Consider the following 26,554-nt stretch of genomic DNA (forward strand, 5'->3'; position numbering starts at 1 on the left):
AATTCAGTCTTCGTGAGTGGAGGCCGTTGCCAGCTTTGGGGGAGGTCCACGTCCTGTCTTGGAGACAGTAGATTAGTACATGACTCTGGGGCCTGTTGTTCATGCTGCTTCCAGTATGAGCTTTTCAGATGTTGCCGTTTTGCTTTCAACGCACTTCATTTAGTGTGTTTGCTAGTTTGCGAGGTTTCTATTACTTAAGTATCCGTGAATTCGTCCATAAAGGAACCAGCCTTTGTTAGTTATCTTAACTTTCTATTGAGTTAGAATCAAATCGCAGCTCAGACAAGACAAAGATATACTTACTGTCCCCTGAGACAGCAGACCTGGTGTTAAATAGACCTCTCCAGTGTATCCTTATTACTGTTTCCCATAGGTGGACTTTGAAAACTGAACGAACCACTTGCGGGGTCAAAGGCACATTTAAGAAAGTCATTCCTAAGTGTGATTTCTTTTTTATGTAAAACATAACATTTTTTCCGTACTTCAAGGAAAAAGAAAGGTGACTTTAAGAAGGGATAAAATAGAGATTCTTACGGTATTTGAATTGTTTCATCGAAATCAAATCTATACTTGAAAAACCTCTTCAAAATTAATATTTTCAGCCGGGCGGTGGTGGCACACGCCTTTAATCCCAGCACTCGGGAGGCAGAGGCAGGCAAATCTCTGGGAGTTCAAGGCCAGCCTGGTCTACAAGAGCTAGTTCCAGGACAGGCTCCAAAGCTACAGAGAAACCCTGTCTCCAAAAACAAAAACAAAAAAAATTAATATTTTCAAAAATAAGATTATGTAGTTACTGTCTGAACTGATTTTGAATTCTTTGGTTATTTATAAATTCAAATCTAAACAAGGCGCCAGAGTTAATGTAACCGTACCACTCAGGAGGATCTGAGTTTGAAGACTCACTGAGTCCGCCATCTCAGAAGGCTGGAGATGCGGCTCACGGCAGAGCACACACCTAGTGTACCCTCGGCAGAGCACACACCTAGCGTAGCCAAGGCAGAGCACACACCTAGCATACCCACGGCAGAGCACATACCTAGCGTACCCAGAGCACACACCTAGCATACCCAATGCTCCGGTTCTGTCCCCAGCAAGGAAACGTGAAGTCTAGAGGTGTTTTGAATTCGGGAAGAAATTCTCTATTTTTTTGTTTTGTTTTGTTTTGTTTTGAGGAGATCTAGCCGTTAAAAGTCAGTCCAGATGTTGTCAGCTGGGGGAAAAGGGTCAGGAAGGAGTAACGTGCCCCCTTTAAGAACCTGGGTGGGCTGATGAGGAGGAATTCACTATGAACCGCCCATAAATGTAGCTAAATCCCTTTCCCTAAAATGGTTTGTCTCTGTGACCTCACTGGCCCTTGAGCCTCATAGCTAACTGGTGACCAAGCCTTGAATGCAAGCCACTAAATGGCTTAATCTGTCCCTTCCTCCACCTTCCACCTGCCCGAGAGCCCTGCCTTTGGACTGTTCTTGATCTCAGACTTCCCTTTCTGTAATCCAGCTTTTGCCACGCTGGCCGCTACCCATGGTGGCTCTGGAAAACAGCCCTCTACCGTGTCAATCTGCCTTCTCAAGCCCTTCCGGTGTGACGTCTCACCGTGACAGATAGGCAAGAGGAATCACAGCCACAAAATACTACAAGATTTAAATCAGAGCCCTGCTTCCCAGGTCTGCTGACCTCAGGGACAAGCCACTATGCCCAGCTCTGTCCTTTCCCTCACAGCAGGCTCTCGGTCTAGCGTGTTCTCTATGTCCGCCTCCCCATGTGGATGTTTGCCACCATCACCCCCACCCCTAATGACCTTTCCCTGATGCTGTCCCCCACCCACCCACGCCTTCTCTCTCAGCTTCTGATCCACCCAAATCCCAGGCGGTGCAGGTGTTTATCTAGGTTACAGACACTGTCTTTTCTACTTGTCTCTCAGGGTTGTATTTTCCTGCCAATGCCTTAGGTCAGATGTAGTGTGTCGCTCACTTCCCTGGCCTTGCTACTTTGTTGTTACCAAACTCTTGAGTTATTTTGTTGGGATATATCAATCAAAGTAAAGCGATTAGATCAAAGGAAATGATTAACTCTTTGGATACTAATTGCTAGTTTACCTTCCAAATCAATTGCACTAATTTACACTTCCCTCCAAGGTTTGTGTTTTTCTCCTCCACATTTTTCTGTTAGTGAGTGTCTTGTTTTGTTGTTTTAATCTTTTTTTTTAAAACTTCCTAAGGAGAGAGAGTCCTCTCATTTGTACTTCTCTAAATGACTAGTTTTCTAACAAACTGTTCAGATTCCACTGCTCTCCGTGCCCGCACAAAGATCCCAGCACCAGGGAAAACTGGGTGGGCCTGATAGTGCAAGTCTGCAACACCAGTGCTGGGGACACAGGAAGAGGAGGAGAGGGGGCAGCGGGAGAGGGTGGGAGATGGGAGGAGAGGGGGCAGTGGGAGAGGGTGGGGGATGGGAGGAGAGGGGGCAGTGGGAGAGGGTGGGGGATGGGAGGAGAGGGGGCAGTGGGAGAGGGTGGGGGATGGGAGGAGAGGGGGCAGCGGGAGAGGGTGGGGGATGGGAGGAGGGCGGGCAGCTGGAGAGGGTGGGGGATGGGAGGAGAGGGGGCAGCGGGAGAGTGTGGGTGTGGCTAACAGTGCTGGGGGCACAGAGAGGAGGAGATAGGAGATGGGGGCGACTTGCTGGACTGCTAGTCTGACCAATTCGCAAGCGCCAGATTAAGTGAGAGACCTTGTCTCAAAAAATAAAATGGAGAAGGATAGATGAAGACACCTGGCATCAACTTCTAGCCTCCACACTTATACATGGGCACACGCATGTCCTGCATACGTGTGCACACAACACCACAAGAAGGAGGAAGAGAGGAAGAAGATGACACACAGAATTACCAAGAACTGAATCAGACGCTTGGTCTGAATCTTGGCATTTTCATCTGCTGGGTGGGAGTGTGTAGAGTTTTATAACACAGGGACCTGGGATCATTTGAGAGATATCCAGTATACTATGTAAGCCAAACACGTGGTGACAGAGCGATGACTGGTTAGAACTAGTAAATCAGTCCCCTTTGTATCTAGGGAAGGTGAGCAGGAGGCGTTAGGAGGCTAACAGGCGGCATTGCAGCAAAGGGCAATGCTCCTTCCTAAGTCCCGCAGGATCGGGCGTGAATAGAGGGACCGGGTGCAGGCTTATCTGCTCAGCAGTTAGACACAGCCATTTCCCACTGAGGGTAGACTCAGAACCTGCAGGCAGAAAGAGGTTAAGCCAGGTGTAGAGTGAGCTGAAGGACTGGGGCCAGGGCTCATTAGAAATCTGGTATTTCAGGTTGGACTGGACTTTGGGAATGGCTGCTCCTTTGTTCAGGGGCAAAAGCACTTTAGATCTGGCTGCACTCTCAAAAGTGACTTGTGGAAAATGGATCCACGGCTTTTCCAGCTTTAGAGAGAGAGGCTGGGCCTCCGAGCAGACACCAGCTCCCGGGCTCCCCAGGGCGACATTGTCCCGTGTAATTACAGACAGCAGAGAAGTAACCTGAGCAGCCTACACCAGCTGGGACCCACACTCCGTGAAGGCAGTGTGGAAGCACAGGGCACGCCGTCTGCAGATCTCCACACAGTAGTGCATGCCGGCTGCAGATCTCCACACAGTAGTGCACATGTCTGCAGATCTCCACACAGTAGTGCACATGTCTGCAGATCTCCACACAGTAGTGCATGCCGTCTGCAGATCTCCACACAGTAGTGCACATGTCTGCAGATCTCCACACAGTAGTGCATGCCGTCTGCAGATCTCCACACAGTAATGCATGCCGTCTGCAGATCTCCACACAGTAGTGCACACGTCTGCAGATCTCCACACAGCTGTCTGCCTACTTTCAGGGTCACATATTCCCTTTCCCTTTCCTGTGAGATCAATGCTAAAGCAAAGTGATGTGGACGTCCCTGGTTCACTGTCAAATCTTTCCCCCTCCACTGTGATGTTTTGAAATCCCTACATTTCGATTTCCCCAGCATCAATACCCAACACCATTGTGTCGTGAATTCCTTCTTGTAGCAGCTTCTCTTCAAAAATTGCTTCATGTTACCTGTGACTAATTGCCTAAATAAAAACAAACAGCATGTGAAACAAAACAACGCATGCCCCTCCTCTCTTGGGGCACATTTTGTTCCAGCCCAGAGAAAAAGGAATGGAGAGCACGGCTCCTTCCCACCTCTACCCCCACGTCCCTTCAGAAACAGAACACAGCCGCCTGGTCCCTCTCTAGCTCTATGTGTGTCAGAGCACGTGTGAACTGAATGGCCTGGGACTCACTAGGAGCTCCAACCTACCTTTCATTTGCTCGTGCATTGTTCTGGAAACGTCCATGAGTTGTAATTTACTCTAGAGCCAGCTCCTGGGTGTCACGGTGTGTCTCTTCCTTCTGCCAATTCCTCAGCCAAGCCGCACTTTAATCCCAGCACTCGGGAGGCAGAGGCAGGCGGATCTCTGTGAGTTCGAGACCAGCCTGGTCTACAAGAGCTAGTTCCAGGACAGGCTCCAAAAACCACAGAGAAACCCTGTCTCGAAAAACCAAAAAAAATAAAAAAAAAAAAAGAAATAAGACGACAGGAGACTAGCTTGTGGGAAATAACAAATTGTATTAGGTTCCTAAGTTTTTCAGAGTACACATATATACACACGCACACACATACATAGATACATACAGACATACATACACACACGTACACACACATACACATACATAGACAGACACATACACACAGATGCACACACATACACACATGAACACACACAGACACACATATACACACAATAATATACATATATACATACATACACAAAATACACACCACATGCATACATATATACACACATATGTACATACATACCACACAACATACACACATCACACATGTATATGCACACATACATACATATACATACATGTACACACATACACACATATATACGTATGCACAAACATACACACATATTATATACACCACACACATATGCATGCCCATACACACATACATATATACATACCACACATATACATATATTTACACACCACACACACATATACATACATACATACATACATACACATATACTCATCACACGCATACACAGACACACACATACACTATACATACACACATATACACATACACACATATATGCACATCACAACATATGCACACACATACACAAATATAAGGCTCAAAGCAGTGCAGGTTCCCTAGAACTAATCAAAGCTTCTGGAGGAAGGAAGTGGAGCAGGCAGGACAGGGAAGGCTGTGCACGAGGTTCCCTTGGGTGTGGTGAAGTCCTGAGGTGGCAGCCACCTGGGCCAGTCTGTCTGGGTAGATGTCACAGTCCTTCTCTTCTTCCCGGGAAGTTTATTTCCTAGGTAGAGGACAGACAGTAGATGGGACGGGCTCAAACATTTTTACAAGAGAAAAGCTTTTGTCCGTCTGTCCCTGCTCTGGAAGACAGCCTGGAAGTGTGATAAGGAAAGGTATTTGGGGGAGGGATATTTTGAGCTCCCTCAAGTTACAGAGCCTGCCCTCAAGGCAGGAGGGGAAGAAAGTAGATGGGAGGAAGAACTGGCTGGGTAGGAGGGAAGGGAGCTGATCAACATGATGTAAATTACATGAGGGTTTCTGAAGACCCACCAGTAGATTCAGCTCATCTGAGCTGGGCAGACCGCAGCCTACTGTCTGGGTCTGTCCTGTCCGCCTGTGAGATGGCTGGACCCTCTATCATCTTTCTTGTTTAGGTGGTTGGATGACTTAATCACAAAAGCTTGAGGAAAAGAATACCAAAGTAAAGATGACACTTAAGTACAAACACATGGTGGTACCACATACCTCCTGCTGTTACCGTCTGAGCAGCCGTGGGCACTGACCTGCCGACCCTCTCCCCGCGTCCTCCCTGCCTCCTCCCTGACTTCTCCAATTCACTTTTCTCCATGGAGATCAGATTCTACAGAATGCTGCTCTGAGGGCTGTGGCTCAGCGGTACAGCATGGGGTAGCGTGGGTTTCATCCCTGTACACGCACGCACTCACACACCTGACTATGCTGTCTCTGCTTGTCAATCTTCAGCGACTTCTCTGCGCAGTTCAAGTCCATGGTCTTCTGTGGCCTTAGCTTGCTGCTCTCACCTTCTGGCAGCTTCCCTAGCCAGGCCTTTAGTGTTGTCGTGCTGAGCTGATGGCTGGGGAGCTGCAACATGGGTCTCCCAGTCCAGACCTTACACTGGTTTCAAATGCCAATGAGTCGTGGCCCATGGGTTGAGAACCCCTGCTGCAATCCATCACTCACTGGTAGATGCAGACTGAGGAGCTAAGATGTGTTGTCAGCCTCTGGCCAGTCAGTCAGAGACACACAAGGTTTCTTGGCTGTGCGTGAGTTTTCCTCCAACATGGGCGTTCTTTACATTGCTATGTCTTTTGAGTCCACTTATTATTATTTTTTTGTTAAAGCTTTTTCCTAGGTAGTTACTTATTTTTTAGTTCATAAGCTGTGTTATGTCCATTTTGATGATAGAAACGTCATCTTGACTATCTTTCCTCCTCAGCAGACTTCCCCTTAGTGAGGTAGACAGACAGGCTGTTCTTGTGTCAATGTGATAATTAATTTTGATACTGTTAATTTCTTTTCTTCTTTTTTTTTTTTTTTTGCAAGACGCAGCTTTTTATTGGTCTAACCCACATGCCTACTGACAGGCTCGGGCAGCCGTCTCCATCTGCCCTCCAGACTTCCCTCTGTTGAGAGCTCCTGGCTTGCCCCCTGGAGAACAGTGTCCTGGGCAGGGGTGCCAACACTCAGGTGGGGCCTGAAGGGGGCTCAAGGTGTTGGAGAGACCGTGGGGCCGAACCCCGCAGAGCCCCTGCCTTGGTAGGCTAGCAGGGGTCAGGAGGGGAGGACACCGCCAGCAGCTCCTACTGTGCCCTCCGTGCCACCAGCATTTCTCGGATGTTGTCCTCCGCTCCAGGTAGGACTTTTTCTGCTCCAGTTCTTTAATGTTTTCTTCTGCTACTTTCTGTTTTTCTAACAGCTGGTTGTGAATTACTTCCTTGGATTGTAGAATAAACATCCTTCCAACGCCTTCATACATGTTGGTCTCATCTACCAGCGTCATAATCTGTGTGTCTGTGAGGTGCGCATGCTTTTTCGTTCTGTTTAGCTGTTCAATCTGTAGGTCTGCAAGCTTCACCTTCGGCTGAGTATCAATAACTTTGGCTTGAAGCTCTGTGAAGGCCTTCTTCAACTCCAGATCCACGGGGGCCGCCATATTGGAGCACTCTGTGCGCCTGCGTTAGCTGCAAGCCGGAAAGGCGATACTGTTAATTTCTTATTTTCCCTCTTTTAACTTTAAATTTCTCCTATTCTAGCAACTAGCTTCTTAAACAAAACAAAACATTGTGTGTGCACATCCATGCGTATGTGCTTATGTGCATGTGTGTTATAGAGAGGCCGCTAGTTAGTTCCCGGCTGCTCAGCCCTGAAATAATCACACAGAAGCTGTATTATTTAAATCACTGCTTGGCCCATTAGCTCTAGCTTCTTATTGTCTAACTCCTACATATTAATTTAACCCATCTTCGTCAATCTGTATATCGCCACGTGGCTGTGGCTTACCCGCTGAAGTTCTGGCATCTGTCTCTGACTCCACCCTCTTTCTCCCAGCACTCAGTCTAGCTTTTCCACCTAACTAAGTTCTACCTTGCTATAGGCCAAGCCAGTTTCTTTAACCAATAAAAGCAACACATAGACAGAAGGCCCTCCCATACCACATGTGTGTGGGTGGAGGCCACAGGTCTGCCACACCTTGCTTTATTCATGGGTGCTAGGATTAACTCAGGCCTTCATGCTTTTAAGGCAAACCCTCTGCCCCCTGTGCCACCACCTTAGCCCTGCTCATACCCTTTTCTATCTTTAAACCATCACCCCTTCTTACCGCAACATCTTAGCCTACTCAGAATCCTGGATTTGACCCCAAGCAGTCCTCTGAACCCTCAAAGCCAGCAAACAAAGACACTTAAAGGAAAATTACTTAAAACCATGTGCTCTGGTCAAAACATTTCCTTCCTTCCTTCCTTCCTTCCTTCTTTCCTTTCTTCTTCCTTCCCTCTCTTCCTTTCCTTCTCTTCCCTCTCTCCATCTGTCCTTTTTCTCTTTCTTTTCTTTTTCTCTTCAGTTGACAATTGAACCCAGGGCCTCACACATGGTAGGCATGTGTCCTGGAGGCTGGTCTACATTGTGACAGGTTACGCCAAGGCTCTATCCAGGGGTTTTCAAGTGAACTGTGTTCTCAGAGGAAGCTGTTCTCAGTTCTTTCAGATGGACAGAGGGTGAGCATTAGTTGGGTCTCCCAGGTTTCTGGAATTCTTTCTCAGCTGAGTAGCATTTGGTATTTCCTTCAACCCTCACAATCGGGAGGACAGTGAGATGTTAGGAAGTGGCCATCAGTATAAACAGGGAAAATCATGACTCTGACTGCTTCTGGACTGAATATTAGTGAGAGTGCAGGACTCAAAGAACAAAAGAAATACATTCCAATGATGTTTGCCGCTTAGCCACTTGTATATTGTGTCCAGCCTTATAAGGCCAAAGCCGAGCGCTTAGTATGTGTGTGGGGGCAGAGCTGGGGTAAGGGGAAAGAAGGCCAGAGAAACAAACTTGGAGGCCAGCGAGCTCAGATGTTTTCTCAGCTGGGTGTTTGAAGGGCAGAGAATGGTTGGTCAGGACATCCCTGGTGCTGGCCCGAGGGGAGTCTGCCCCCAGTTACTCTGTTGTACGTCCCTGTTAACCTTGTTCCCACTGCCCAAAAGCACACTTGGGTCTCTGCATCTCCAGAGCTGGTCAAAAGTGGCTCCTCCCCCCTCGGTGACTCACAGGTTGCAGGTAGCCATGACTGATACCCCAAGGCGGGGATCTCAGCATCCTCTCCCCTTCCCTCAGGCTGCTATGCTCTACACCAGGGTTGCTACCTGGATGGGGTAGCAGAGAAGAGGCTCAGGGTTAGACACACAGATAGTTCCACTGGGTTTTCTGAAACCATGCTTTTCAATTGCTACTAAAGAAAAAATCTCGGAAGACATGGTTAATCTTAGCTTCAAGCTTCTAACAGCCTGACACAGTTGAATTTGTCTCTGTTTAAAATTCCTTCACAGGCCATCATCCCTTGGTGCCTCAGGGGTGGGGTAAGAAGTGGCTACCAACAGTCACATGCTCGGATCCCTTAGACAAGATGGCGTGGCGTTTCATAAAATCTGGAGGTGACTGCTATACTATTACTGTTTAGGGAGTATTAGTGAGGAAAAGTGCGCATGCTCAATGTAGACATAAGTGCCCCCAAATCTTCTCTGTCTGAAGTTGTTTGGAACTATGGATGTAGAATTGGCGAGGAAAAGTTGCGCATGCTCAATGTAGCGCGCCCACAAATCATCTCTGAAGTTGCTTAGAACCACGGACTATGGATGCAGAGCCCGCAGTACTGAGTGCTGGCTCTTAGGGTTATGCCAACACTGACTTTATACCCCGGGATGTAGCTCACAGCTACTCCCTTAGAGAAGAAAGGTTGGGGTTAACTCGAGGCCCTGGTTTTGTTTGCGCCTCCTTCATGCTGAGGACAAAGCGGGAGGCCTGTATAGAAACGCCATCCATGACAGGCTCTTGCTTTCCTCCTTCTGCCCGTGCCAAACCTCTCATTCCCGCAGAGGCCCTGGCTGCAGGTGGCTCGCTCTAGAGACAGGGTGAAGTGCTGTTGCTGGCCCCAGGACGTGCCGCCTTAGCGGCCCTAGTTCGGTGTTACCGCTGGAGACTCCCCGACCTGTAAAGCCGCAGGAATAAATACCGTTTAAACACAGCTCAGAGGAAGCAGAAATTGCTTACTATAGGGCCTGCCTGCCTCTCTCAGCCTAGTGTTTTTCTTAGTTTTAGGACGAAAGCAAAACAAACAAACCGGGTCTATAAATAAGCGGCCTCTGGTTCGCCATTGTCTGCTCTTTCCCAGTCCAGTTCATTCAGGGTATCGGGCTCACACTACGTGGCCTTGGGCACGCGTGGGCATCACTGACCCAGGAAGCTCCGACGAGAAGCCGGACTTGGGCTCTGCTTGCAAATGCAGAGAGGGCAGCAGGATGGTGACACAGGGCCCAGATATGAGTCATTTGTTCTGGGCCTTGAGGAAGAATTTGAAAAGTCTGAGCGGAGTCAGGAAGAATGCCAAGTTGATAGGCTAAGTAGAGCAGGGTGTGAGCTTGACAAAATGTGGGGTCACAGCCGAGGCCGCCGGGCTGCGGGCAGGCCATTGTTTTGAAAAACAACTGCCACATTAGATGGTCTAGGCAGCCAAGGAGGAGCTTGCCAAGGGCCAGGTTGGTCTCAGACACCCTCCTTGGCTTATGGTGAGGACTCCTTAGGACTCCCTGCATGACTTGTCTATTCCTGGTGGTGTTGGAGGGTGCAGAGGCGGGAGACCGGTAAGACAGTGTCCTGGCCATGTGTGTGGAAGCTTCACTGTTTTGTCCTGGAACAGCTCTGTTTTCAGGAAAGATGCTGGCCGTATTTTTGAGAAACGATTTGGAAGTCGGGTTGGGGGAAATCAAGTCCTTCTTGTAGGGAAGGATCCCAGACGACTTTACGGAGTGCTGAGAGTGGACCCCGAGTTCTCTAAAGGAGGGTTTAGTTTGGGGGAACAACTGGGAAGGAGAAAAGTGTGGCCCAAGGGCAGGCAGGGAGCAAGTGTATTTCTCACCGACAGAGCTACAGGTGCCGAGGAAGAGGCCAGGAGTAGAGACGGAGGGAAGACGGAAGGAGAGGTGACTTTAGTGGACAGGGTGGCAGCGCAGTTTCCTGGGGTCACTGTGCCTAAGTGGTTGGCCTACAAGGCTGCTCAGAAGCCCCCTTATGTGTGTCTTTGGCATGCTGGGATGGGTGGACTCCGCCTGTAATTCTGATTAGATCCTCGAAGGGGGGGGGGGAATTAGAAAAAGCAAGCAGATGACCACAAGTTGGGAGTACAGGGAGGAAGTGACTGGGGGAGAAGCAGAAGAGAGCCACAGAAAGAGGTTGAGGAGAAGGAGGCCCAACGCTTCCTCAGAGGCCAGCGGCCCAGTAGAGGCTTGAGGAGCGGTCGGTGAGAAGATCTGTCCCCAGTCATCTTAGCCCCACCTCCTCCTTCCAGGAGGCAGAGTTTGAGGAGGGTGGATGTTTCCAGAATCCCTTCCAAGACTGACACTGTGCACTCTCAGATGTACAGGTGAGAAAAAGTGATGTGGGCTTCACTCTCGTGGACGTGGATACGGGGGCTCATGGGGGAGAGGCACTGGTATGTGGGCTTCACTCTCGTGGACGTGGATGCGGGGGGTCATGGGGGAGAGGCACTGGTATGTGGGCTTCACTCTCGTGGACGTGGATGCGGGGGGTCATGGGGGAGAGGTACTGGTATGTGGGCTTCACTCTCGTGGACGTGGATGCGGGGGGTCATGGGGGAGAGGCACTGGTATGTGGGCTTCACTCTCGTGGATGTGGACATGGGGAGTCATGGGGGAGAGGCACTGGTAAGGAGAAGGCAAGGCATGTGGGTGATACGTACTGAGCACACCTGGGGGAGAGGGCATGAGGCACACAGTGCTGGGGCCCCAGTGTGAGCGCTTGAGAAAGACCTCTGAGCTTGGACATAAAGCACAAATAGGAGCATTGTGACTGTCCCTGGACAGAGCAAAAGGAACTGGGTCGAGTACCCCAGGCTGGGTCTTTAAACCACCAAGGTGGAAGGGGGTGGTGGAGGGAGGTGGCAGGGGATAGGGCCATGTCTGTGGACAGCCAGGCAACACTGATGTGTAGACATTGCAACTTGGCCTGGTTTGCATTTTTGAAAGAGTCCAGAAGAGAAGATCGTGGTGTGGGCTGGGAACCTGGCAAAGATGAAGAGGAGCAGATGGATTCCAGGCCCAGGTGGGAGGCAAGGCTAGCACAGAAGATGGAGGAGAGAACATAAAGATTTAGGGGATTAGGGAAAGGTCACATTTTTTTCCTTCCTGTGCTGGATCCTTGCATTGGTGAAGGGAAGAGCCGTGGTGAGAAGGAGCCTGAGGAAAGAGACAGGAGGGAGTCTGTGGGTCTAGTGTCTGAAGAGCCTTGGGCTGGGCCTTAGCGGTTGAATGCTTGCCTGAGCTAGGCCTGGGTTCTGTTCCCCAGTGCTGCAGTAATACACTACTTAAAATAAAAACCACTGAATTTCTAAAGAGATAAGTGAGGAGAAAGGGCTCCGGATGGATTCACACTCGGGAAGGAGGGGAGTGGAGGTTTGAAGTTGCTGTCTACAAAGGAAGGTACAGAGGCTTGTGGGAGAGGGAAATGCTCCACCCTGTCCATGCTTCTTTGAAGGTTGGAGCTGTTCAGAGAAACTGCAGCTCTCTGCAGAAAGGGACCACTGCAAGCCGTCCTTTGCACGTTCCTGGCAGAAACCATAGATGCTGGCAGAGTCTCTCCATCGGCTGCAGCCTCCCTAGGAAAGATCTGTTCTAAGGAAGAGGGGATGGGGTCTGGCTTCTCCCGGGCAGGCAGGGTCCCGTATCTCTCAGCTGGGAGGCTCCCTGGGTGGCTGTACATCAGTAAACACTTGAGCATTTTGCCACTTTTGGAGCCTCATGTTCTGGGTATGACCCCTGGGCTTCTCGGATATGCAGTGAACTCCGTGTGTGCTTTTCCTGTCATTAGTTTACCATATAGACTAAAACTGTTGACCAGAAAGAAGAGAGTAAGGGAAGATTCCCTTTGTTCTCCTGATATAAGGCTGCAGCCCTTGAAGGAACAGGCTTCTAGCGGGCGGGTGCTTGGAGACAGGGAAAGGCTAGGAGAGTGTCCAAAGGGGCCGAGCTGCTGCTAGAACGTGGGAGTATGAAGCTCATTTGAGCACATATCATGCATGGATTATTTGCATATATGCAAGCATTGCCCCTTCTTGTAGTATCTTGCAAAGTCCCTGTTTCAAGTCCATAGTCAGGAGCTAGGGTAGGGGTGGGGCTCAGCAGGGAAGAGCACCGTTGCTCTCCCAGGATCAAGGTTCAGTTCCCAGCACCCACATGGTAGCTGACTCAAACCACCCTTACCTCCAGTTCCAGAGGATCCCACACCCGCTTCTGACCTCCAAGGGTATGCAGGCAAAAGCGCTTATACACATAATAAAATGAATAGATTATCAATACGTTAGAAAAATGGAATCGGTGAGCTTGAATTCTAAGCGTCAAAGAAGACATTGCAACATCCATGAGCAGAGACATTGCAGGCATCCACGAGTAGAAGACATTGCAGGCATCCATGAGTAGCTCGTTTGCATTCCCCTAGGGAACAGCGGTGATCACGGGGTGAGGAGGAGAATCCATCTGCTCAGAGGCATGACACCTCAGAATTTCAAATGTCCAGGTCAACTCCCATTTCCCATTGGAATGATATAAACCCAGCCATAGGGGTCACAACCGTCTTTTAAAAATGCAGCTAACCTCTCTGCTTTCGTGAGAAATCTAACAGATCTGGTGTGTATCTCAAAATTGCCAAGCAGGGCTGCTGCTCCAGCCAGCCAGCCACTCTCCCTGTGCAATTCCATATAGCAACACAGCACATTACGCCTCTGAGGTCAAATGTGTCCCCGAGGGTGTCTGTGGCAAAACTGTATCCAGTCAGCTTGGGAAAGAATAGGAGACATGCCAAGTTCACAGGTTCCCTCAAAGGTGCTGCAGGGGGGCTGGAGAGATGGCTCAGAGGTTAAGAGCATTGCCTGCTCTTCCAAAGGTCCTGAGTTCAATTCCCAGCAACCACATGGTGGCTCACAACCATCTGTAATGGGGTCTGGTGCCCTCTTCTGGCCTGCAGGCATACACACAGAATATTGTATACATAATAAATAAATAAAAAAAAAAAAAAAAAAAAAAAAAAAAAAGGTGCTGCAGGAAGAATCTGATGTGTCAAGTAAACAACAAAGTGTCTAAGCACAGATACTTGTAATTCTGCTTCAGCAGGGGAGGGGAGGATGGGGAGATGAGGTCTTTGTTGCTGTGGATTTTTTTTAAACTCTGTTTTTCTGCAGACCGGTAAAGAAACTCCTGTTCTGGTGCTGGAATGGTTTCCAAAGAGACCCTTGGCACACTTTTAGTTTCAGGGAAGAGAAGCAGTGGAGGAGGCTGTACTAAATCATTTTACCAAGTGATGTTCACCCATCACTCAGGCTGACCAGCAAGCAGCTCTTCTGTCCTGTATCCTGTCGTGGCTAACGCATGCTCTCAGAGAAGACTAGTATTAAATGAGCTAGTCCATCTACTTGAAGGGCGCAGGCTTGGTACACAAAAGGTGTTCAACGAGTATCATTACTTACAAAAATTGTTATGGATGGGGCAATGTCTGTTGGTAACGGCTTGTCGCATAAACCTAGAGGCCTGAGTTTGAACTGCCAGACCCACATGAAATATCCAGGCATGGCAGTGCAAGTCTGTAATCCCAGCCCTGGGGAGGCAAAGACCAGGAGATTCCTAGAGCTTGCTGGACAGTCCCACTGAATGTGAGTTCTAGCTCCTGTGAGAGACCCTGTCTCAAGACACCAGATGTCAACCTCTGGCCTCCACACGTGCACACACACATGTGTTCGCATACTCACAAACACACACGTACCCCCTCACACACACCCTTGTGAGTGTGTGGGTGTTATTATTTAGACCGATTACCCTCTTAAGGTCAATTAGAACTGTCACTAGTTAGGGTCACTAAGTAACTGTCCCCTACGAAGTACTCGAGATCCTGCCGTGTCTCTGGAAGGGCTCGGGCAAAGTCTTCCACCATGTCCCCTAGCTTCATTACTGCAGACTAGAATCCTCTCTTGACTCACGAGTCCTGTCGGAGCTAGACTGAGATGGGCAAGGCTGCTGCTCCACAAGTCACAGGAGAAAGCATTTTCCCCTCCTCTGGCTTTGAAACTGATTTCTGCAGCACAGAGTTTTTGGTCGCTCACAACCCCCTTGGAGAACCAGATAAGTTTTGCAGCTGATGTGACCTCAAGCTTCTAGGCTGGTTTCTCTCCATGCTCCCTGGAGGACTAGGTTTGGAACTTTCCCTGAATGTATATCTTCTGAGGGCCGAGTTGGACCTTTGGCGTTTCCTGTCCCACACAGGGAACCATACGCTTTCTGAATTATCTCATAGGACATTTCTCATCTGTGGATCTTTAGAGCCTGAAGTTCATGTTTTTCCCTCCGCCCTCCTCTGATTCTTAGTCTCCAAGGGACATGTGTGTATTCCATTATAACCCCACAGCTTCCCTTGCTCCACGACAAATATGTGGGTAACAGTGTGTACATTCATCCAGAACACCAAAGGTTACCACTGCAGATTTATTGCTTGTTACATCATTTTACTGTGGGGCTGATTCATGAGATCAGTTTATTTAGTAATTAAATAATATTAAATAAGGCGACTGTTCCAGCTCACACCAGCCCTGACTTAGCTCACTCCACTGCCCCCTCCCCCTTGCAATCAGTGTCTGATAAGAGGGATGGGTGCCCACAGGTACAGCCTGGGCCAGGATGTGGCGTGAACCTTTCGTTAGGTCCACCATCTCAGCTGCATGGCATCTCACAGAACGTCCTCGCCTGAGAATTCCCAGCCTAACTCAGGGCCAGACCCTTCTTTCCTGGGTCGCCCCCATCCTCTCTGCTGTTGCCTTGGTTACATCATTGTTTATGTTCAGCGGGTCTCGCCTGTTTTCCCTTGGTGGTGTCACAGGGATCATCACACACAACTTTATACTCAGGTCAGCTTTACAGCCAATCTCACGCTCTTCTTAAGCTAGGGGAGGAACTTTGAAGTTGCCGCCAGGATCAAGGCTAAGTTCAGTTTGTTAATTTGGTCTTTTCAACAGTTCGTTCTTGAAGCTTTTGAGCGCGTGGGAACCTGTTAGCGCTGTACCGTGAGCACCCTTTTGGTTGCCATAGAATTCTATAGTTGACTTCGTTTACATTTCTTTTTAAAGACAGGATCTCATGTAGCCCAGGCTGGCCTTGAATTTGCTTTGTAACTCGGGCTGACCTTAATTCCTGATTCTCCTGCCTCGGTTCTCAAGTGCTGGGATTGCAGGCGTACTCAGCTTGATTGATGTTTTAATGCGGTTCTTTACCGCACCGTCGGTGCATCTGTCCACCCAGCAATCCGTCGTGACTTTCTGCCTCTTGCTCTGTAATAATTTTAGAATTACAGAAGACTTGCAGAACGGTGTGGAGAGAACTCCTCCCTAACTACCTCTCATCTGATTTCCCCATGGATAGCCTCAGCTTCCCTCGTGTGTCCTGTTCCAGGATCCCACATGACATGCCTCCTTGGTTTTCTTCTGTGTCTCTCACCTCAACTGTTGAGACAGGGTCTCTCGTGGAACCCAGGAGCTCACCAATTAGATAGGGCCAGCAAGCCCCAGGGACCTTCATGTCTCCAGTCACCCTTCTCAGGTACACCGTCACAGACACACCCAGACGTGTTGTCTCCTAGGTGATCCCCAGTGCAGCCAGCTGATGAACCATCACTCTCCCGATGAGTGTGCTCCCTTCCCCAGCCCCGCCTTTCAAAGGCGTCACCACCTCCCACTAGCACCACAGGGAGGGGCCGCGCTCTGAGGGACCTTCCACACTCCAGTGGCCTGAGGATATGTATACCTCTGGAGAGTGTCACTTACACCTTTCCGCACTGCTGAACACCCTGCTTCCGCCTGGTGCTGTGGGTCCCAGTTCAGGCTCTGACACTTGGGAAGCAACCTGTTTCCAATGGAATCATCCCCTGTACCCCCAGAACTGGCGCTTTTGTCTTTAGGGTTAGCATGGAGCTCAGACCCTGCTTCTAAATTCACCTGTGTTTGGGCTGAGATGACTCTGTGGGCAAGAGCCCTGGCTTTGAAAGCTGAAGAACCTGACTCCAATCCCAAGGAACCCAGATAAAAAGCCAGACAAGGTCCCCTGAGCTCCCATTAACTCCAGCGCTGTGGGGAAGGAACATGGGGCTGCCAGACTAGTTCCTGCTTCAGGGAGAGACTATCTCAGATGAACAAAATGGAGAGTCATAGGGCAGGACACATGCAGTCATCCTGTGGTAGCCGGAACACACACGTGCTCATATCCCTCATGCAGTCATCCATGTATGTGTGTATGCACACAATGAATACACAAAAGACGACGAACCACCCAGGCTCTTCTCCGCTCCGCCTTCTGCAGGGCAGTCAGGGCACCCGGTTACTTGGATGACCAGATTCGCTCATGTTAGTCCGTGCCGTGTGTTGGGTTTCTCCCACATCTAGGCTGACTTTAAACATTTCCTGTCATTGAGGGAAGCAATGCCTGAAACAGCGGTGTGATTCTCAGGGGAGAGCTGAGCTGAAAGGTGTATATAGAGAAGGATGGCTCCTTGCTGGAGCCTGGGTCTGAACTGTCCCTCCAAGGCCCGTGTACTGAGAGCTCGTTCCCCAGCCTGAGCTGTTAATGGGAGGTGGTGACCGAGGCTTCTACTCTCCGGTTCTTTCCACGGACCCATGAAGTCCTTGTGGTGCCCAACCTCATTTGTGTTAAAAACCAACCCGGGCCACAGTCAAGTGCTTTGTCAGTGAAGCCCAGAATTTTATTTATTTATTTATTTTTGAGACAGGATTTCTCTGTGGCTTTGAACAAAGCCTGTCCTAGAACTCACTCTGTAGACCAGGCTGGCCTCAAACTCACAGAGATCCACCTGTCTCAGCCTCCCAAGTGCTGGGATTAAAGGTGTGCACCAACGCCTGGCTAAGACATGGCTCTTTTAATAATAATTTTAAGAAATGTAATGCTGGGGATCAAGCCCAGGTCATGCATATGCTGGCGGGTATACCGCCACGGAGGGGCAGCTCTACCTCAGCTCCAAACACGTGCCTCTCCAGGGCACCATCAGCACGTCCTGCTGGAGCTCAACCCCTAACAAGGTCCAGGACCATCATGACTTCCTGAAGCTCCCTCTAGCTCGGCCCTTCAGAGAGGTGTTCTAATCTCCCCACTTCCATAGACAAGTCTTGCCTTCCCAGTAATATCATATAAATGTGGTCTTTTTGGAAATGTGGAAAGCCCCCCTCACTCAGCATAATGTTTATATAGTAAGTATGTGCACACGTGGATCCTATCAGCTCATCCCTCTTGCTGGTGAGCAGACGCCACTGTATACAGATACATAAATGTGTCTATATGTATTAATTACATTATATGGCTCCATCCTGTTAATCCGTCTCTGAAAGGCAGCCCTGAAGAACGAAGGTGCCCACTTGTGTGCAGTGGCCCTGGTGTTTTACCTCACGCTTCCGATCCCTCCGGCGACCGTGGCTTTCAGTCTCCTAAGACCATTCTGCTTCCCAGAATGATTTGTTTACTTACATGTGATTCTTGCAAAGCAACTCGGCACCGAGTGGTAGATTGACAGGCAGCGGTCCCCTCAAGCAGCTCATCTAACCAATCTCCCCTTCATTGGTCACCCACTGAACGCGCGTGACATGTCCGTCACTGTGTTGAGTTTGAGAAAACAGGCTTGGAAAGGGACCAACCCTGCTCGGGCATTCAGGGTCCATCAGGAGGCCCAGTGGCACACACCTGCAATCCCCAACCATGTGCAGCAGAAGCAGGAAGATCAAGAGTTCAATGCCAGCCTTGTCTACATGAGACCCTACCTTCCTAAAATAAAATAAGGGCTGAGGATGTACCAGGCTTAACTGGCGGAGAGCTCACCTAGCATACACGAAGCCTTCTGTTCAATTCTCAGCATAAACCCACAGCAGTGGGGCTTGGTGGCACATGCCTGCCATCCCGGTACTCCGGAGCCTATGGAAGGGAGAGTAGGAACTCTGAGATGCTCAGCTATATAGCAAGTCTGAAGCCAGAGTTACTGGAGACACAATCTTAAACAATCGTAATAAACTAAAGCCCAACAGAGGCCCTGGGAGCTGGAGTCCTTTGTTTAGAGTTCTCCGGCACCACCTTGTCTGTTCCACCCGAAGGATACGGCGATGGTCGAGACCGCAGCGCTGCTGGGAGGGTCATGCCGTGGCTTCTGCAGTTGTGTGTGGGCTTAGGGCTGGGGGAACACAGAGGGCAGGAAGGAGCCAGCTGTTTCCCATCAGTCTGCTGACATTTCTCACCTCTGGAAGCAGCTGCTGAGGCGCGGGTGGGAGCTGAGGTAGGCGGACAGCCTGCAGCCGCCACCTCACTTCCTTTCTGGTTTCATGGAGAGGGTGGCACATGCCCCCAGCCACAGCTGCCTTCACCTCTTACATGTGCCCAGAGACTAAGGGGTGTGTTCCTGGAGTACCATGCGTGGAAAATTCTGGATGGAAGCCTTGTGCCTGCGTAGAACCCAGGCCCTCACATATGCTAGGCAAGTCTTCTCCCACAGAGCTACTCACATACCCTCAGTTCTCCCCCCCCCCCCCCCCCCGTTTTCTGCTCTTCCCTCTCTCTCTCTTTTTCTTTTTTGAAACAGAGTCTCACTAGGAAGCCCTAGCTGGCCTGAAGCTGGCCTGGAACTCATAGTGATCCACCTATCTCTGCCTCCCAAGTCCTGGGATTAAAGGTGTGTGCCATCACGCTCAGCCCCAGCCTGCTTTTCCGTCATATTGAAGAACCTATAAGAACGTCTCTGGTAGTTCAGTAATCTTTAAACCTATAAATACCTTTGTGGCGGGGCAGGGAGCAGAGAAAGAAAAACAAGAGCTGGGATGGAGATGAGTTTGTTCCAGGCTGCTTTAAACAAACGTATCATCGTGTGGAATCTGATTTGGGATGAATGAGAGTCAGTAAATCTGAAAATATCCCAGGCACTGCCTGCTGTGGCTCACCAAACAGGAAAATGACTTCAGCGCTGTGGTCTTTTCCTCTAGAGTCACACCAGGCAGCTCTTTGTACTCTCTTGAAAACATCTTAATTCTTCCCCAAGCACCATGTTTCTTGGAATTATTCACCGGAAATTAATAGCACTCTGAATCTTAAAGTCATTCAAACCACAAGCGACTTTGCAAGAGCCCCTAAGAGTAGTATCAAAAAGCAGCCAGCAGTCTACGCTAGCATTAGTCATCCCTGCACACAGCTCTCTCCCCCACCCCACCCCAAAGACGGCGAGTTCATTTTCCCCACGTTAGCTAGGCTCTGACAAGCAAGATAAGCAAGTGAAACACACCGGGCAGTGTCAAGGGCTGGGGTGGAAACGAGATAAGGACAGGAACTTCAAGGTGTGGGGGTAGAAGCAGCAGGAGACAGGACAGAGGAGGTGGTCAAGGAGGGTGTTGCTGAGAATGTGATCTCAGAGTCAAGGCTTCGGCAGTCATCAGGACATCCGGGGAAGAGCAGGCATGATATGTAAGGGCGGGAGGTACAGTGTGCTGGGCTCCCCCAGAGTGCGGGCAAGGAGAGCCGGTGAGGGTGAGGATGTAAGCAAGGCGGCTGTGGAGAAGGCAGGCAGACTGGTCAGAGAGAGGGAGGCTCAAGTGGGCCAGCGCTATAGCAGAGGTTCTGCATGGATTGGCCATCCTTACTCTCACAGACAGCGCGGCTCTATCCAGGCAAACAGGGAGAAGGATGCAGTGCAGCTAAGAAGTGAATGAGGGATGCTGTTTTTAGAAGGCAGTCTGTCCTGCTCCTGTGCTGGCTTCCTGTGTCGTTCTGAGCGGCTCCTGGGGAAGATAAGAGCCGGCTCGTCCACGGCTGACATGAATTAGACCCCACTTCCATGTTCCTTCTACTGCTCTTGACCTTGTGGCACCCTGGAGCTGGCTATGTGACCTTCCTCATGGAGAGGATGATTGTCCATTACGTGATGGAATCGTGTGGTCAGTTAATAACGTGGTAACAGCCCCATGGCCGTCAAGGGTTCCGGGTGTCTTTGAAAGAGCCATGACACCAACTGAAGCAGTGACATTAGTGTCACTATTATAAGAAACACATGGAGTGTTGGTACCAAAAACAGTTCAGGGACAGGAAAACCGTGGGCGACAGGGAGGGGATGGGTACAGGGCTGGGACAGGATGAGTGTCAAGGAGAATGACATTTACACTCAGGATGTTCTGAGGGTGTCCGAGTGAGGATTCGGGAAGCAGTGGCCTGTTAGCAGAGTGAAGCGAAGAGATCAGTGCCTGACCCCTGTGGCGCTCACTCACTGTGCCTCTTCCTGTCCCACCCACCTCATGAACACTCAATCTGCACAGGATTTGTATCCCCCAGTTTTGGGGTCCGAGCCCAGAGTGTTGAGCACACTAGGTGTGTGTTACGTAGGATGCTGAGGCAGGCAAGTCACAAGTTTAGGGGCTGCCCAGGCTGGATGGTGAGTTCAAGTTCAGCTTGGGTAATTTATGAAGTAAATGAAACAAAAATTAAGGAGGCTCGGTATTAAGTGTGTGCCTAACCTGAAGGAGGCCCTGGGTTCAATCTCCAGTACTGCCAAAAAAATATTTACTTAAAAATAATTTTTAAAAAGTTGAATAGAGGTGAATGCAGAGGTGCATGGCTGCCCAAGATGCAAAGACTAAGTGGCAATTGTGGATTCAGTCCTAAGCAACATATTTGTGTTAGTCTTGTTCTTCTTTTATAAAGACATAGGCGATGGGGACCGGCTGCCCCTTGTGGGACCATTTGGTTTGAGGGTTTAGGAGAGGTAAGAAATCTCTCTAGAGCCTGCAGCTCTGCTTCTCTGATCTTTCAGCTCTCACCCTCGATACCTGACCCCAGGTTTTGACTTCTTCCAGTCCCAGGTCCAATTCCCAGAAACACGCACATGCGGAGACACACACACTCATCCTCGTGTTATTAAGAATGACCTCTAACCTATATTTCATGTCCACTTGTAGTTAGAGTGGAGCACATGATAATTGTGACCTTCGTTATTTGCTAATCACTAATAATACCAAGAACTCTCCCATCACATGGCATCACTTTGGACAGGTAACAGAGTGAATCATGGTGAGCTTTTCTGGAAGACACTGGATTGGGGGTAATGACTAGATGTCCTTGACCATGGGGAGGGCACTAGAGGTCATCTGTCATTTGGGGTCAGGACATGTGTGACTTTCGCAGAGTCTACTAACGGCTGTATTCCCTCAGCAGCTGTACTGTGCACACCGGTGTGTTCTGTATTCCCTCAGCAGCTGTACTGTGCACACTCCAGTGTGTTCTGATAATACACTGAGCCAGGAGCAAGGAATGGTGCAGAGCACAAAGTAGAGGTGAGAACTAGGCAGGCTCGAGGGAATACAAAAGTCAGGAATTTCAGGTGCTGAGGCAGGAGAAATTCAAGTTTGAGGCCATCCTGAGCTACACAGGATGTTTCTCAAAATCACACACACACACACACACACGAGAGAGAGAGAGAGAGAGAGAGAGAGAGAGAGAGAGAGAGAAAGATCAAATGACAGACTGCCTCTATCACAAGAAACCCTGGGTTCCATACCCAGCCACACAGACCAAGTACGGCAATGCCTGCCTGTGATCCCAACACTCAGGAAGTAGAGGCAGGAAGGAGGGAAGAAGCCCAAAATGCCCTTACCCACATCAGCTACTTGTCTCAAATTAAAAGTAAAGTGAGCCAGGCAAGGGTGACATTTTATTATGTCTGTTATTTATTTTCTCATTTATAATTTGCATGTGTCTTGCAGTGGGGTGTGTGTGTGTGTGTGTGTGTGTGTGTGTGTGTAGGCTCAAAATTGACCGCGATCGATATCTGCTTTATTTATTGAGGGGTCTCTTGCTGAACCTGGAGCTGGCAGTTGGTTCTGAGTAGAGAGGTAGCTTGTCCCACGGCTCCCGTCTCTGCCTCCTGAGTATTGGAATTACAGGTGCCTGCCTCAGATGCCCAACAAAAATGAACTGCAGACCTCATACTGGCAAAGCAAGGGCTTTGTCCACGAGCCACCTCCCCAGCCCCTCAAAGGCTGACATTTTTTATTGTTTTTATTGAGCTATACATTTTTCTTCACTCCCCTCCCTTCCTCCCCTTTTCTCCTTTTCTCCTCTCCCATGACTGCCATGCTCCCGATGAACTCAGGAGATCTTGTCTCTTTCACCTTCCTTTGTAGATCCATGTGTGTCTCTCTTAGGTTCCTCTTTGTTGTCCAGTTTCTCTGGGTTTGTGGCCCGTCAGCTGGTTTTTCTTTGTTTTTTGGTCTAAAAGCCACTTATGAATGAATACATATTATATTTGTCTTTCCGGGTCTGTGTTACCTCGCTCAATATGAGGGCTGACATTTTAAGGCAAAAAAAATAAGTGAACACATCTTGGGGACCGTCACCTCCAAGAAGCAGTATGCATACCAGGGGAAGAAGGGCACAGGTTGTGGGGTTGAGTCTGCGCTAGACAGGAAGATGGAGCTTGTGAGAGACGCCACCTCAGCATGGAAAGTTGTTATCACCAGCGTGGTAGAGACCAGCTGGCCACTGTCATCTGGGACCTTGACCTCTAGGTGTGTGCTTGCTCAGTAGAAGCCTGGAGCTGGCCAGAGCCTCACCCCCTGGAGTGTGACCTGCTCTCCGGCCGCTGCTGTTTGGATTTATGTCCCCTGGTGTCCGTGTCAGCGTGGCAGCAGACATTAGCGCGGCTCTGCTGGAGAATAAAGGTCACGTCTGTACGTGCTCGCTTCCAAACGAGCTATAATTATATTCCATCCCCAGGACCGTGTGACTCACCTCAGCCCTCATTCACTCCACCCAGTGAGCTATCTGCCTCTTGCGTTCAAATGTGAACTCACTTCATCGTCTCCACTTGGCTTTAAAGATGATTTCTCTCTTGAAAAGGATCCAAAAAGTCAGACGCCAAACTCTCAAATGATCCTTCAGAACGCATAGGGAGACACACCCCTTCCCAAATGTCGGTTAATGTTGGTCACTGGGCCGCAGTGATGAGTCCCTCCAGGTCACCGCCACCCGTGAGGCAGTTCAACGCATTGGGCTTCAGGCAGAAGTCAAGAGGCAGAGCAGGGATTTGGGCTGCTTCTTCATCTTTATTTTATTTATTGTGGTGCTAGGGATTGAACCTGGTGCCTTTTGAATGCTAAGCAGGAACCCACGGGGAGTTTGGTTTCCTAATCTAAGCTGGGTTGAACTCCTGGCTAGAGCGGAGAAGTAACCACAGCACCCTGCTGCCCAGCGCTGAGCTGCAGCTCTCTCTGGGGAAAGGGCTGTAAATCTGAGGAGACTGGGCACTTGTCCGGCAGTCAACACATGTAACCTTTTCCGCGAGGGAACATGCGCGCGGCAGTTAAGAAGGCTGGAAAACAAGAATCCCTTCAAATTCCTTGCTGTAAACACTCATCTCAGCAAGTACGTGTTGAGCCTTAGCTGCGGTCTGGAGACGGCTAGGAAGACACAGTTCTTTGAGGCTTGCATGGACCGGCTGCTAAGGTCACTGGGAGCGCTGGCCTGCGAATGCAACCTCACAGAAGCCAAGTTTCAAACAGGCACCCTGGCTGATGATGCTGAGTGCATCTTCCCCTCAAAAGAACGCGATTTCTCTTGGGCATCAAATGATAGCGGCGTAGAAGATGGTTCTCGTTAGCTTTTAGAGCTCACGGTCCCAAGGCTAAAGAGATGGGTCAGTGGTTAAGGGTGGTGGATGCTCTTTGTGAGGTCCTGGGTTCAGTTCCCATCACCCATACCATCCTTAACTCCCTAACTGGGGGAGCTGTTGTCCTCTTCTGACTTCACAGGCACCAGGCACGCTTGCGGTGCACTGACATACGTGCAGGCCAAACAATCATAAAATAAAATGAATCTGAAAAAAAAAAAAGTTGTAGGGTTCACATGACTTGTTGTGTCCATGACCAAGGCAATCCTGAGAGGTAGTCTTAGCATCCCAATTTAAAGCAAATTTATTTAATTTTTAAAACCATGTTGTGTAAAAACAATACAGTTCACATATTAAATAACACCACGAATGAACTGCTCTGATATAGATTTAAACAGGAGAAAAAATGGAAGAATTTCAGATTATAAAGTTTGGTGAGAGTAGAGAGTAATGCAGTCAAATGGAAGTCAGTTTGGAGGTTCCTCAAAAAAAAAAAAAAGAAAGAAAGAAAGAAAGAAAGAAAGAAAAGTAGACCTGCCATCTGACCCAGCTCTGCTGCTCCTAGGTGTATACTTAGTGTCCTGACTGCCCCGTAGAGATATTCACACGCCAGTGTTTATTGCTGCTTTATTTATGTTGGCAGGGAAACGGAAGCAGCCCAGATGTCCGTCAGCAGATGCTGGTAATGCAAATGTGGTGTGTGCACAGCCCAGAGTGTTATCCAGAAAAAAAAAATGGGAAATTTGCAGGAAAATGTGCAGATCGTGGGAGTATAATATCAAGCAAGGTGACACAAACTCAGAAGAAAGCTGAGCATTCAGACACATATGTGGGTCCCGGCCTGTAGAGTGTATGTGTATGTGTGTGAACAGGTATAGTGCACATACAGTCTGAGTTTGTGTGTGTGTGTGTGTGTGTGTGTGTGTGAACAGGTATAGTGCACATACAGTCTGAGTATGTGTGTGTGTGTGAACAGGTGCACATACAGTCTGAGTATGTGTGTGTGTGTGTGAACAGGTATAGTGCACATACAGTCTGAATGTGTGTGTGTGTGTAAACAGGTATAGTGCACACACAGTCCAAGATGTGCAGAGGAGACCAAGGAAGAGAGCTACCAGTGACGAGGGAAGGACTAGAATGCAGGCAAAGGACACCTAAGTCAAGACAGAGGATCCTAAGTTGAAATTTTCCCCCTTGTTTCAACTCTGTCACGTTTTTCCTTTGTGTGAGCTCAGCTTTCTGGGTGCTGAGTCGCAAGATCTACTGTTGTATTTCCGAAGACTCTGGCGTTGGCATTCTTTTGTGCAGTGATCTGAAGATTGGGCTTTCTTTTTGATTCCTTTGACCATCAGGGCCCTAGGAAACAAGCAACACCAGTCACTGGACATATTTGTCACACTGACCCACTTAGAAGAGGCACCGGCATCTTAAAGATGAGGAAACTGGCCCGGAGAGTTTGAACGGCCCCCTCTGTCCTCATAATGGTAAGTGATAAACTAGGGATTGAAACCCTACGAGTTGACCTCTGTCGGAAATGCTCCAGGACATCTTTGGATCTGTGGGAAACCCTGCTTGTGCCCTGAAGGTTAAAAGTCTCTCGTCATGGTCTGGAGAGATGGCTCGGTGGGTTCAGAGTACTTGCTGCTCTTGAAGAGAGCTTGCGTTTGGTTCCCAGCACCCATGACTCTAGTTCCAGGGTATCTAAAGCCTTCTTCTGACTTCTGTGGGCACATGGTACACATTCATTCATTCTCATCTCAGGGTTTAATGTCCAATGACATGACCACAGGTAACACCCGTGGGAAAATCTCAGGAAATTTTCACAGGAAAGTGTAATTCATAATATTTACATGGTCCAGTTAATGTTTACTCAAATTTCAGTTTTCTGAGTACTAATAAAAATTGCCTCCAAACTTCTCCTGAACTGTCTTTATATATTCATAAAAAAATTCTCAGCACTT

General features: G+C 49.1%; 1 pseudogene; it reads right to left on the bottom strand.

The window, feature by feature from the left end:
• Window positions 1-6,943: 6,943 nt before the first annotated feature.
• LOC121441824 lies at window positions 6,944-7,296 on the bottom strand (annotated as a pseudogene).
• Between the last annotated feature and the right edge of the window lie 19,258 nt (window positions 7,297-26,554).

This window comes from Microtus oregoni, unplaced genomic scaffold, assembly GCF_018167655.1.
Source record: "Microtus oregoni isolate MIOR12 unplaced genomic scaffold, Mior012 000081F_ref0000091, whole genome shotgun sequence".
Lineage (NCBI taxonomy): Eukaryota > Metazoa > Chordata > Mammalia > Rodentia > Cricetidae > Microtus > Microtus oregoni.